Source organism: Leopardus geoffroyi, chromosome A1, assembly GCF_018350155.1.
Source record: "Leopardus geoffroyi isolate Oge1 chromosome A1, O.geoffroyi_Oge1_pat1.0, whole genome shotgun sequence".
In the NCBI taxonomy this organism is placed as follows: Eukaryota; Metazoa; Chordata; class Mammalia; order Carnivora; family Felidae; genus Leopardus; species Leopardus geoffroyi.
In genome coordinates this window covers 89,025,746-89,040,858 of record NC_059326.1, presented here as the reverse complement: position 1 = coordinate 89,040,858, position 15,113 = coordinate 89,025,746, and positions in this window count along the sequence as shown.

Here is a 15,113-nt window from a genome sequence, read left to right as displayed (position 1 = left end):
ATCTGAAAATTTAAGAAAGACACAACAGGTTCAATAAGGATATTTTAAAAGATAATTGTTGCTCTCAAAGAAGTGCTGAAGCCAAAGGATTTTGAACCCCAGAGTCTGGGAGGAAAAGAGACTGAATCTACCAGGAAGAAAATGGGACAACTTGAGAAAAGATTGGTGGGTGATTGCGAACTGGGGGAGATAAAAACAGGCCACATAGGCATGAAGGGGAGGGATCCCCTTCTATGGAGAGACAAAGGAAAGAGAAAGAGCAGCTTGGGAAGTGTAGGGCCATATCTGGACAGGAGAAAGACCTTGGACTGGGACTGAGAGGGATCCTATCTCTAACTGCAGGGCTTTCTTTGGACTGGGGCTGGCTCCCTGTTCATGCATCTGGGGAATACAGGAGCCTGCCCTGGGTTGGGTGCTAGGTCAGGGGCGCAGTCCACAGTGAGAAAAAGCAGTCCCCTCCCTGGAGGGCTGGGCGATAGTACAAAGCCTCCACCACCCCCAGGCTCAGTGGCTGGGCCAAGGGCTCATTCCGCAGTAGGAGAAAGTGGCCCTCTCCCTGGAGTGCTGTGGGACAGAACAAAGCCTGCCTGCGTCCACCACCCTGGGGCTCAGTGGCTGGTTGAGAGTGCAGTCTGCAGTAGAAAAAAGTGATCCCCTCCCTGGAAGGCAGAGGAACAGAACAAAGCCTGCCTGTGTCCAACACCCCCAGGCTCAGTGACCAGGTCAAGGGTTCAGTCTGCAGTAGAAGAAGGTGGCCCCCTCTCTGGAGTGCTGTAGGAAAAGAGAAAGCCTGCCTGCATCTGTCAACCCCAGGGCTCAGTGGGGAGGTGGGCAGGGCAGTCCACAGTAGGAGAAGGCAGTCCTCCCTGAAGGGTAGCAGCATGGACAAAGCCAGCCAGGACCACATACTGGACCACACTGAGAGGCACTTCCCCAGTGCCAGAGTGCATGGAGCAGGACTTTGAATCTTAGCCAAGCACAGGGTCAGGGGAGTTGGCAGAGAAGGACCATGCCATCTGTGCCTGAGGCACAGTGAGGACGACTCAAATAGAGTCCACTGAGTCCAGGTCTGGGTCTGGTGCATGGAGAAGAGACTGGGGGATCGCCATTCCCCACCCCTCTGACCAAGGCTGGGCCTCTGGTATCAGTCCCAGGGCCCATAGTGAAGGTGGGACCAGACTACACAAAACCACACCCCTCCACACCTGGTAACTGCATATCTACTGGACTGAATAGACCCTGCTTAACCTCTAGACCAGCGCTGCAGCATTGCCTGGATTAACTCTGGGTCAATTCTGGATATATAGATATATTCTCCCCATTTCTCCTCCTTATCTTTTCCATCTTCTAGGCGGGTTACTCTGATTATTGGTTTGTTTAAACAGACATATTGAATCCATTCTCTTCATACATGTTCTACACCTCCTTTACTTTCCTTCCTCTCTCTGGAATAATCAAGCCGTATAGTTTTGGGTAACTTTATTTTCTTTTCTTTATCCATGTCTCCTTCTTTATTTTCTTTTTTCTCTCTCTCTCTCTTCTGTCTCTGGATTAAGCCTTTTAGTCTCTCTGCCTAGTCAATGTTTATTTTTTCTTCTTCCACGTTCCTGTCATTCCTCTCTTTGTATGTACTCTTCCATCAGCACCACCTCCACTCTGTTCTTTACCTGTAGGCAGTGTTTTTTGTTTTTTGTTTTTAGTTTTTAGCTTTTCTTTTTTTTAATTTTATTTTTTATTTTTTAAAATTTACATCCAAATTAGCATATAGTGAAACAATGATTTCAGGAGTAGATTCCTTAATGCCCCTTACCCATTTAGCCCATCCCCCCTCCCACAACCCCTCCAGCAACCCTCAGTTTGTTCTCCATATTTGAGTCTTTTCTGTTTTGTCCCCCTCTCTGTTTTCATATTATTTTTGTTTCCCTTCCCTTATGTTTATCTGTTTTGTCTCTTAAAGTCCTCATATGAGTGAGTCATAGTTTTTTGCTTTTCTTAATTTTTTTTTGTTTTCTTTGGGTGCTTGTGTGTTTTTGTCTGCTTGTTTTACTTTACAGAGCTACTCCAAGGAACAAATCAAAGCACACCTGGTGGTGGATCTAAAATATCACTACGAGTAGGGAAATAAAATAACCAAAATCACAACAGAGAGCAAATAACACTCTCCAAAAGAAACTCTTGAAGGGCCAGGCCCTGGTCAGTATATGACACCCCTTTAATATAGCAGTGCTCAAAGGGGCAGAGCACACAACAAGTTTTAAAACTCATAAGGGACAGAAAACTAGAAAATTATGAAATGGAAGAATTCTCAAAAAAAAAATTCTAGGAAGCTAACTAATTGATCAAAACTGATTTAAGCAATGTAACTGAACAGGAATTTAGAGTAATAGCCATAAAATTAATTGCTGGGTTTGAAAAAAGCATAGAGGAGAGCAGAGAACTATTGCTACAGACAAGAAGGGACTAAACAATAGTCATCACTAATTTCAAAAAGCTATAAATGAGGTACAAAATAAAGTGAAGGGAGCAACAGCACGGATTGAACAGGCAGAGGGGAGAATAGGTGAGTTATAAGACAAAATTGTGGAAAAAGAGGAAGCTGAGAAAAAGAGAGATAAAAAAATTCAGGAGTATGAGGGGAGAATTAGAGAACTAAATGATGCAAACAAAGGGAACAAAATCTGTATCATAGGAATTACAGAAGAAGAAGAGAGAGAGAAAGGGGCTGAAGGTGCACTTGAACAAATCATAGCTGAGAACTTCCCCGATCTGGGCAAAGAAACAGATATTCAAGTCCAACAGGCACAGAGAACTCCCTTCAGATGTACCTTGAATCGATCATCTGCACAACATATCATGGTGAAACTGGCAAAATACAAGAATAAATAGAATTCTGAAAGCAGCTAGGAATAAACGGGCCTTAACATACAAAGGTAGACACATAAGGGTAGTAGCGGATCTATCTACTGAAATTTGGCAGGCCAGAAAGGAATGGTAGGAAATCTTCAATGTAATGAACAGAAAAATATGCATCCAATAATCCTTTATCCAGCAAGCCTGTCACTCAGAATAGAAGGAGAGATGCAGGTGTTTCCAACCAAACAAACTGAAGGAATTCAAGACCACTAAACCAGCCCTATAAGAGGTCCTAAGGGGGATATTGTGAGTGAATATTGCAAAGAGAACAAAATACCAGAGACATCACTATAAGCATGAAACCCACAGATAACACAATGACTCTAAACCCATATCTTTTAATAATAACACTGAATGTAAATGAACTAAGTGCTCCAAGCAGAAGACATAGGGTATCAGAATAGGTTTTCAAAAAAGACCCATTTATTTGCTGTCTATGAGAGACTCATTTTATACCTGAGGACACCTTCAGATTGAAAGTGAGGGGATGGAGAACTATCATGCCACTGGAATTCACAAGAAAGCTGGGGTAGCCATACTTATATCAGACAAACTAGACTTTAAATTAAAGGCTGTAACAAGAGATGAAGAAGGGCATTATATAATAATTACAGGGTCTATCCATCAGGAAGAGCTAACAATTGTCAATGTCTATGTGCCAAATACGGGAGCCCCCAAATATATAAAACAATTAATCACAAACATAAGCAACCCTATTGATATGAATGGGGTAATTGCAGGGGACTTTAATACTCCACTTACAACAATGGATAGATCATCTAGACACAGGATCAATAAAGAAACAAGGGCCCTGAATGATACATTGGACCAGATGGACTTGACAGATATATTTAGAACTCTGCATCCCAAAGCAGCAGAATATACTTCTTCTTGAGTGGACATGGACATTCTCCAAGATAGGTCACATAATGGGTCACAAACCAGCCCTCCATAAATATAAAAGAATTGAGATCATACCATGCACACTTTCAGATCACAATGCTGTGAAACTTGAAATCAACCACAGGAAAAAGTCTGGAAAACCTCCAAGAGCATGGAGGTTAAATAACATCCTACTATGAAACAAATGGGTCAACCAGGCAATTAGGGAAGTATTAAAAAATATATGGAAACAAATGAAAATGAAAATACAACAATCCAAACCCTTTGGGATGCAGCAAAGGCAGTCCTGAGAAGGAAATACGTTGCAATCCAGGCCTATCTCAAGAAACAAGAAATATCCCAAATACAAAATCTCACAGCACACCTAAAGGAACTGGAAGCAGAACAGCAAAGACACCCCAAACCCAGCAGAAGAAAGCATATAATGAAGATCAGAGCAAAAATAAACACTATACAATTAAAAAAAAAAAAACAAAAACAAAAAACAGTAGAGCAGACCAATGAAACCAAGAGTTGGTTTTTTGAAAAAAATAAACAAAATTGGGGCACCTGGGTGGCTCAGTCGGTTAAGCCTCTGACTTCAGCTCAGGTCACGATGTCACAGTTCATGAGTTCAAGCCCTGCGTCAGGCTCTATACTGACAGCTCAGAGCCTGGAGCCTGCTTCAGTTTCTGTGTCTCCCTCTCTCTCTGCCCCTCCCCTGTTTGTGTTCTCTCTCTCTCTCTCTCTCTCTCTCAAAAATAAATAGACATTAAAAATTTTTTTTAAATAAAAAAATAAACAAAATTGATACACCTCTGGTCAGTCTTCTCCAAAAGAAAAGAGAGAGGACCCAAATAGATAAAATCATGGATGAAAATGGATTTATCACAACCAATCCCTGAGAAATACAAGCAATTATCAGGGAATACTGTGAGAAATTATATGCCAACAAACTGGACAACCTGGAAGAAATGGACAGATTCCTAAACATCCACACACTACCAAAACTCAAACAGGAAGAAATAGAAAAGTTTAACAGACCCATAACTAGTGAAGAAGTTGAATCAGTTATCAAAAATCTCCCAACAAATAAGAGTTCTGGACCAGATGTCGTCCCTGGGGAATTCTACCAGACATTTAAAGCAGAGTTAATACCTATCCTTCTCAAGCTGTTCTAAAAAATAGAAAGGGAAGGAAAACTTCCAGACTCATTTTATGAAGCCAGCATTACTTTGATTCCCAAACCAGACAAAGGCCCAGCAAAAAAGAGAACTACAGGCCAATATCCCTGATGAATATGGAAGCAAAAATTCTCAATAAGATACTAGCGAATCGAATTCAACAGCATATAAAAAGAATTATTCACCATGATCAAGTGAGAATCACTCCTTGGCTGCAGGGCTAGTTCAACATTCACAAATCAATCACCGTGATACATCACATTAATAAAAGATAGGATAAGAACCATATAATACTGTCACTAGATGCAGAAAAAGCATTTGACAAAATACAGCGTCCTTTCTTAATAAAATCCCTTGAGAAAGTTGGAACATACAGAAACCTCATAGAAGCCATTTATGAAAAGCCCACAGCTAATATCATTCTCAATGGGGAAAAACTGAGAGCGTTCCCCCTGAGACATGGAGCACGACAGGGATGTCCACTCTTGCCACTGTTGTTTAACATAGTGTTGGAAGTTCTAGCATCAGAAATCAGGCAACAAAATGAAATCAAAGGCATAAAAATTGGCAAAGATGAAGTCAAAGTTTCACTTTTTGCAGATGACATGATACTCTACGTGGAAAACCCGACAGACTCCACCAAAGTCTGCTAGAACTGCTACATGAATTCAGCAGTCGCAGGATACAAAATTAATGTACAGAAATCAGTTGCATTCTTATACACCAATAATGAAGCAACAGAAAGAGAAATAAAGAAACTGATCCCATTCACAATTGCACCAAGAAGCATAAAATACCTAGGAATAAACCTAATAGATGTAAAAGAACTGTATGCTGAAAACTATAGAAAGCTTATGAAAGAAATTGAAGAAGATGTAAAGAAATGGAAAAACATTCTGTGCTCATGGATTGGAAGAATAAATATTATTAAAATACCAATGCTACCCAAAGCTATCTACACATTCAATGCAATCCCAATCAGAATTGCACCAGCATTCTTCTCGAAGCTAGAACAAGCAATCCTAAAATCTGTATGGAACCACAAAGACCCCAAATAGCCAAAGTAATTTTGAGGAAGACCAAAGCAGGAGGCATCACAGTCCCAGACTTTAGCCTCTACTACAAAGCTGTAATCATCAAGACAGCATGGTATTGACACAAAAACAGACACATAGACCAATGGAATAGAGACTCCAGAATTGCACCCACAAAAGTATGGCCAACTGATCTTTGACAAAGCAGGAAACAATATCCGATGGGAAAAAGTCTCTTTAACAAATGGTGCTGGGAGAACTGGACAGCAACATGCAGAAGGTTGAAACTAGACCACTTTCTCACACCATTCACAAAAATAAACTCAAAATGGATGAAGGACCTGAATGTGAGACAGGAAACCATCAAAACCCTAGAGGAGAAAGCTGGAAAAACCTCTCTGACCTCACCGCAGCAATTTCTTACTTGACACATCCCCAAAGGCAAGGGAATTAAAAGAAAAAATGAACTATTGGGACCTGATGAAGATAAAAAGCTTCTGCACAGCAAAGGAAACAATCAACAAAACTAAAAGTCAACCAACAGAATGGGAAAAGTTATTTGCAAATGACATATTGTACAAAGGGCTAGTATCCAAAATCTACAAAGAACTCACCAGGAATAAAAGTTGGAGGAGAGGGAAGATGGGGGCATAGGAGGATGCTGGGCTCACCGCTGGTCCTGCTGATCACTTAGATTCCACCTACACCTGCCTAAATAACCCAGAAAACCGCCAGAGGATTAGCAGAACGGAGTCTCCGGAGCCAAGCGGAGACGAGAGGCCCACGGAAGAGGGTAGGAAGGGCGGCGAGGCTGTGCGCGCTCCATGGACTGGTGGGAGGGAGCCGGGACGGAGGGGCGGCTCGCCGGCCAAGCAGAGCCCCTGCGTCTGGCTGGCAAAAGCGGAGGGGCCTGACGGACTGTGTTCTCACAGCAAGCGCAACTTAGCATCTGGGAGGTCATAAGTTAACAGCTCTGCTCAGAAAGCGGGAAGGCTGGAGGACAAAGGAAGGGAGAGCTGCTGAGCCCCCGGACGACAGAGCTCAGTTTGGTGGGGAACAAAGGCGCTCGCCAGCGCCATCTCCCCGCCCATCCCCCAGCCAAAATCCCAAAGGGAACCAGTTCCTTGCTCACTCACTGTGCTTCTGCGGAGCCAAACCTCCCGCAGCGGATCTGACTCCCTCCCGCTGCCACAGGGACCCTCCTGAAGTGGATCACCTAAAAGAAGCGAGCTAAGCCTGCCCCTCCTGCCCCCGTGCACCTTGCCTACCCACCCCAGCTAATACGCCAGATCCCCAGCATCACAAGCCTGGCAGTGTGCAAGTAGCCCAGACGGGCCACGCCACCCCACAGTGAATCCCGCCCCTAGGAGAGGGGAAGAGAAGGCACACACCAGTCTGACTGTGGCCCCAGCGGTGGGCTGGGGGCAGACATCAGGTCGGACTGCGGCCCCGCCCACCAACTCCAGTTATACACCACAGCACAGGGGAAGTGCCCTGCAGGTCCTCACCACTCCAGGAACTATCCAAAGTGACCAAACGGAAGAATTCCCCTCAGAAGAATCTCCAGGAAATAACAACAGCTAATGAACTGATCAAAAAGGATTTAAATAAATAACAGAAAGTGAATTTAGAATAATAGTCATAAAGTTAATCTCTGGGCTTGAAAACAGTATAGAGGACAGCAGAGAATCTCTTGCTACAGAGATCAAGGGACTAAGGAATAGTCACGAGGAGCTGAAAAGCGCCTTAAACGAAATGCAAAACAAAATGGAAACGACAACAGCTCAGATTGAAGAGGCAGAGGAGAGAATAGGTGAACTAGAAGGTAAAGTTATGGAAAAAGAGGAAGCTGAGAGAAAGAGAGATAAAAAAATCCAGGAGTATGAGGGGAAAATTAGAGAACTAAGTGATACACTAAAAAGAAATAATATACGCATAACTGGTATCCAAAGGAGAAAGAGAGAGGGAAAGGTGCTGAAGGGGTACTTGAAGAAATTATAGCTGAGAACTTCCCTGAACTGGGGAGGGAAAAAGGCATTGAAATCCAAGAGGCACAGAGAACTCCCTTCAGACGTAACTTGAATCGATCTTCTGCACGACATATCATAGTGAAACTGGCAAAATACAAGGATAAAGAGAAAATTCTGAAAGCAGCAAGGGATAAACGTGCCCTCACATATAAAGGGACACCTATAAGACTTGTGACTGATCTCTCTTTTGAAACTTGGCAGGCCAGAAAGAATTGGCACGATATCTTCAGTGTGCTAAACAGAAAAAATATGCAGCCAAGAATCCTTTATCCAGCAAGTCTGTCATTTAGAATAGAAGGAGCGATAAAGGTCTTCCCAAACAAAAAAAAAACTGAAGGAATTTGTCACCACTAAACCAGCCCTACAAGAGATCCTAAGGGGGACCCTGTGAGACAAAGTACCAGAGACATCACTACAAGCATGAAACATACAGACATCACAATGACTCTAAACCCATATCTTTCTATAATAACACTGAATGTAAATGGACTAAATGCGCCAACCAAAAGACATAGGGTATCAGAATGGATAAAAAAAAACAAGACCCATCTATTTGTTGTCTACAAGAGACTCATTTTAGACCTGAGGACACCTTTAGATTGAGAGTGAGGGGATGGAGAACTATTTACCATGCTACTGGAAGCCAAAAGAAAGCTGGAGTAGCCATACTTATATCAGACAAACTAGACTTTAAATTAAAGGCTGTAACAAGAGATGAAGAAGGACATTATATAATAGTTACAGGGTCTATCCATCAGGAAGAGCTAACAATTATAAATGTCTATGCGCCGAATACCGGAGCCCCCAAATATATAAAACAATTACTCATAAACATAAGCAACCTTATTGATAAGAATGTGGTAATTGCAGGGGACTTTAACACCCCACTTACAGAAATGGATAGATCATCTAGACACATGGTCAATAAAGAAACAAGGGCCCTGAATGATACATTGGATCAGATGGACTTGACAGATATATTTAGAACTCTGCATCCCAAAGCAACAGAATATACTTTCTTCTCGAGTGCACATGGAACATTCTCCAAGATAGATCATATACTGGGTCACAAAACAGCCCTTCATAAGTTTACAAGAATTGAAATTATACCATGCATACTTTCAGACCACAATGCTATGAAGCTTGAAATCAACCACAGGAAAAAGTCTGTCAAACCTCCAAAAGCATGGAGGTTAAAGGACACCCTGCTAACGAATGAGTGGGTCAACCAGGCAATTAGAGAAGAAATTTAAAAATATATGGAAACAAACGAAAATGAAAATACAACAATCCAAACGCTTTGGGACGCAGTGAAGGCAGTCCTGAGAGGAAAATACATTGCAATCCAGGCCTATCTCAAGAAACAAGAAAAATCCCAAATACAAAATCTAACAGCACACCTAAAGGAACTAGAAGCAGAAGAGCAAAGGCAGCCGAAACCCAGCAGAAGAAGAGAAATAATAAAGATCAGAGCAGAAATAAACAATATAGAATCTAAAAAAAACTGTAGAGCAGATCAACGAAACCAAGAGTTGGTTTTTTGAAAAAATAAACAAAATTGATAAACCTGTAGCCAGGCTTCTCAAAAAGAAGAGGGAGAGGACCCAAATAGATAAAATCATGAATGAAAATGGAATTATTACAACCAATCCCTCAGAGATACAAGCAATTATCAGGGAATACTCTGAAAAATTATATGCCAACAAACTGGACAACCTGGAAGAAATGGACAAATTCCTAAACACCCACACGCTTCCAAAACTCAATCAGGAGGAAATAGAAAGCTTGAACAGACCCATAACCTGCGAAGAAATTGAATCAGTCATCAAAAATCTCCCAACAAATAAGAGTCCAGAACTAGATGGCTTCCCTGGGGAATTCTACCAGACATTTAAAGCAGAGATAATACCTACCCTTCTCAAGCTATTCCAAAAAAATAGAAAGGGAAGGAAAACTTCCAGACTCACTCTATGAAGCCAGTATTACTTTGATTCCTAAACCAGACAGAGACCCAGTAAAAAGAGAACTACAGGCCAATATCCCTGATGAATATGGATGCAAAAATTCTCAATAAGATACTAGTAAATCGAACTCAACAGCATATAAAAAGAATTATTCACCATGATCAAGTGGGATTCATTCCTGGGATGCAGAGCTGGTTCAACATTTGCAAATCAATCAACGTTATACATCACATTAATAAAAGACAAGAACCATATGATCATGTCAATCATTGCAGAAAAAGCATTTGACAAAATTCAGCATCCTTTCTTAATAAAAAACCCTCGAGAACGTTGGGATAGACGGAACATACTTAAACATCATAAAGATCATTTATGAAAAGCCCACAGCTAACATCATCCTCAAAGGGGAAAAACTGAGATCTTTCTCCCTGAGATCAGGAACACGACAGGGATGTCCACTCTCACCACTGTTGTTTAACATACTGTTGGAAGTTCTGGCATCAGTAATCAGACAACAAAAGGAAATCAAAGGCATCAAAATTGGCAAAGATGAAGTTACTCTTTCATTTTTATTTAATTTAGTTTATTTTTTTTAATATATGAAAGTTATTGTCAAATTGGTTTCCATAAAACCCAGTGCTCATCCCAAAATATGCTCTCTTCAATACCCATCACCCACGCTCCCTTCCCTCCCACCCCCCGTCAACCCTCAGTTTGTTCTCAGTTTTTAAGTCTCTTATGCTTTGGCTCTCTCCCACTCTAACCTCTTTTTTTTTTTTTCCCTTTCCCCTACCCATGGGTTCCTGTTAAGTTTCTCAGGATCCACATAAGAGTGAAACCATATGGTATCTGTTTTTCTCTGTATGGCTTATTTCACTTAGCATCACACTCTCCAGTTCCATCCACGTTGCTACAAAGGGCCATATTTCATTCTTTCTCATTGCCACGTAGTACTCCGTTGTGTATATAAACCACAATTTCTTTATCCATTCATCAGTTGATGGACATTTATGCTCTTTCCTTAATTTGGCTATTGTTGAGAGTGCCGCTATAAACATCGGGGTACAAGTGCCCCTATGCATCAGTACTCCTGTATCCCTTGGGTAAATTCCTAGCAGTGCTACTGCTGGGTCATAGGGTAGGTCTATTTTTAATCTTTTGAGGAACCTCCACACTGCTTTCCAGAGCGGCTGCACCAGTTTGCATTCCCACCAACAGTGCAAGAGGGTTCCCGTTTCTCCACATCCTCTCCAGCATCTATAGTCTCCTGATTGGTTCATTTTGGCCACTCTGACTGGCGTGAGGTGATATCTGAGTGTGGTTTTGATTTGTATTTCCCTGATGAGGTGCGATGTTGAGCATCTTTTCATGTGCCTGTTGGCCATCCGGATGTCTTCTTTAGAGAAGTGTCTATTCATGTTTTCTGCCCATTTCGTCACTGGGTTATTTGTTTTTTGGGTGGGGAGTTTGGTGAGCCCTTTATAGATTTTGGATACTAGCCCTTTGTCCGATATGTCATTTGCAAATATCTTTTCCCATTCTGTTGGTTGCCTTTTAGTTTTGTTGATTGTTTCCTCTGCTCTGCAGAAGCTTTTTATCTTCATGAGGTCCCAATAGTTCTTTTTTGCTTTTAATTCCTTTGCCTTTTGGGATGTGTCAAGTAAGAAATTGCTGCGGTGAGGTCAGAGAGGTCTTTTCCTGTATTCTCCTCTAGGGTTTTGATGGTTTCCTGTCTCACATTCAGGTCCTTCATCCATTTTGAGTTTATTTTTGTGAATGATGTAGGAAAGTGGTCTAGTTTCAACCTTCTGCATGTTGCTGTCCAGTTCTCCCAGCACCATTTGTTAAAGAGACTGTCTTTTTTCCATTGGATATTCTTTCCTGCTTTGTCAAAGATGAGTTGGCCATGCTTTTGTGGGTCTAGTTCTGGGGTTTCTATTCTATTCCATTGGTCTATGTGTCTGTTTTTGTGTCAATACCATGCTTTCTTGATGATTACAGCTTTGTAGTAGAGGTTAAAGTCTGGGATTGTGATGCCTCCCACTTTCGTCTTCTTCAAAATTACTTTGGCTATTCGGGGCCTTTTGTGGTTCCATATGAATTTTAGGATTGCTTGTTCTAGCTTCGAGAAGAATGCTGGTGCAATTTTGATTTGGATTGCATTGAATGTGTAGATAGCTTTGAGTAGTATTGACCTTTTGACAAATTTATTCTTCCAACCCATGAGCACGGAATATTTTTCCATTTCTTTATATCTTCTTCAATTTCCTTCATAAGCTTTCTATAGTTTTCAGCATACAAATCTTTTACATCTTTGGTTAGATTTATTCCTAGGTATTTTATGCTTCTTGGTGCAATTGTGAATGGGATCACAATGTGTCTTTCTTTTGCTTCATTATTAGTGTATAAGAATGCAACTGATTTCTGTACGTTGATTTTGTATCCTGCAACTTTGCTGAATTCATGTATCAGTTCTAGCAGACTTTTGGTGGAGTCTATCGGATTTTCCATGTATAATATCATGTCATCTGCAAAAAGTGAAAGCTTTCTGCACAGCAAAGGAAACAATCAACAAAACTAAAAGGCAACCAACGGAATGGCAAAAGATATTTGCAAATGACATATCGGACAAAGGGCTAGTATCCAAAATCTATAAAGAGCTCACCAAACTCCCCATCCAAAAAACAAATAACCCAGTGACGAAATGGGCAGAAAACATGAATAGACACTTCTCTAAAGAAGACATCCGGATGGCCAACAGGCACATGAAAAGATGCTCAATGTCGCTCCTCATCAGGGAAATACAAATCAAAACCACACTCAGATATCACCTCACGCCAGTCAGAGTGGCCAAAATGAACCAATCAGGAGACTATAAATGCCGGTGAGGATGTGGAGAAACGGGAACCCTCTTGCACTGTTGGTGGGAATGCAAACTGGTGCAGCCGCTCTGGAAAGCAGTGTGGAGGTTCCTCAAAAGATTAAAAATAGATCTACCCTATGACCCAGCAGTAGCACTGCTAGGAATTTACCCAAGGGATACAGGAGTACTGATGCATAGGGGCACTTGTACCCCGATGTTTATAGCGGCACTCTCAACAATAGCCAAATTAAGGAAAGAGCATAAATGTCCATCAACTGATGAATGGATAAAGAAATTGTGGTTTATATACACAACGGAGTACTACGTGGCAATGAGAAAGAATGAAATATGGCCCTTTGTAGCAACGTGGATGGAACTGGAGAGTGTGATGCTAAGTGAAATAAGCCATACAGAGAAAAACAGATACCATATGGTTTCACTCTTATGTGGATCCTGAGAAACTTAACAGGAACCCATGGGTAGGGGAAAGGGAAAAAAAAAAAAAGAGGTTAGAGTGGGAGAGAGCCAAAGCATAAGAGACTTAAAAACTGAGGACAAACTGAGGGTTGACGGGGGGTGGGAGGGAAGGGAGCGTGGGTGATGGGTATTGAAGAGAGCATATTTTGGGATGAGCACTGGGTTTTATGGAAACCAATTTGACAATAAATTTCATATATTAAAAAAAGGAAAAAAATAAAAATAAAAAATAAAATAAAATAAACCAAAGTCCATCTTTGAAAACCCACAGCCAGTATCATCCTCACTGGGGAAAAAACTAAGAGCCTTTCCTCTATTGCCACAAAGAAAACAGGGATATCCACAATCTCCATAATTAGTCAACATAGTACTGGAAGTGGTAGTCACAAAAACCAGACAACTAAAAGAAATAAAAGGCATCCACTTTGGTAAGGAAGAAGTAAAACTTTCACTATTTGCAGATGACATGATACTGTATATGGAAAACCTTAAAGAATCCACGGAAAACTGCTAGAACTGATACATGAATTCAGTAAATTCACAGGATACAAATCAACGTATAGAAATCTGTTGCACATCTATATATCAATAATTAAGCAGCTGAAAGTAATCAAGGAATCTATCCCATATACAACTTTACCAAAAACCATAAGATACCTAGGAATAAACCTAACCAAAGATATGAAAGGCCTGTATTCTGAAAAGTATAAAACACTAATGAAAGAAATTGAAGCTGACACAAAGAAATGGAGATGTTCCATGCTCATGGATTAGAAGAACAAATATGGTTCAACTGTCCATACTACCCAAAACAATCCACACATTTAAGGCAATCGCTATCAAAATACCACCAGCATTTTTCACAGACCTAGAACAAACAATCCTAAAATTTGTATGGAACCACAAAAGACCCCAAAGTAATCTTTAGAAATAAAAGGAAAGCTGGAGGCGTCACAATTCCAGACTTCAATTTATACTATAAAGCGGTAGTAAGCAAAACAGCATGGCCTTGGATCAAAAATAGACAATGGAACAGAATATAAAAGCCAGAAGGGAACCCAAAACTGTATGGTCAATTAATCTTCAACCAAGCAGCAAAGAATATCCAGTGGGGGGGGGGGGGAAATGTACCTTCAACAAATGGTGTTGAGGAAACTGGACAGCAACATGCAAAAGAATGAATGTGGACCACTTTCTTATACCATACACAAAAATAAATTTAAAATGGATTAAAGACCTATATGTGAGATAGGAAAATATTAAAATCCTTGAAGAACACATGTAGTAACCTCTTTGATATTGGCCATAGCAACTTCTTACTAGATGTCTCCTGAGGTAAGAAAAACCAGAGCAAAAAGAAACTACTGGGACTACATCAAAATACAAGTTTCTGTACAGAAAAGGAAACAAGAAAACTAAAAAGCAGCCTATAGAATGGGGGAAGATATTACAAATGATAATATCCAAAATATATAAAATAGTTATAAAACTCAGCACCCCAAAAAACAAATAATCCTATAAAATGGGCATAATATGTGAATAGACATTGTTTCCAAAGAAGACATACAGATGGTCAACAGAGGCATGAAAATTTCAACATCATTCATCATCAGGGAAATGCAAATCAAAACTGTAATGAGATATCACCTCAAACCTATCAGAATGGCTAAAATAAATAACACAAGAATCAAAAGGTTTTGGTGAGGATGTAGAGAAAGGGGAACCCTCTTGCACTGCTGGTCAGAATGCAAACTGGTGCAGCCACT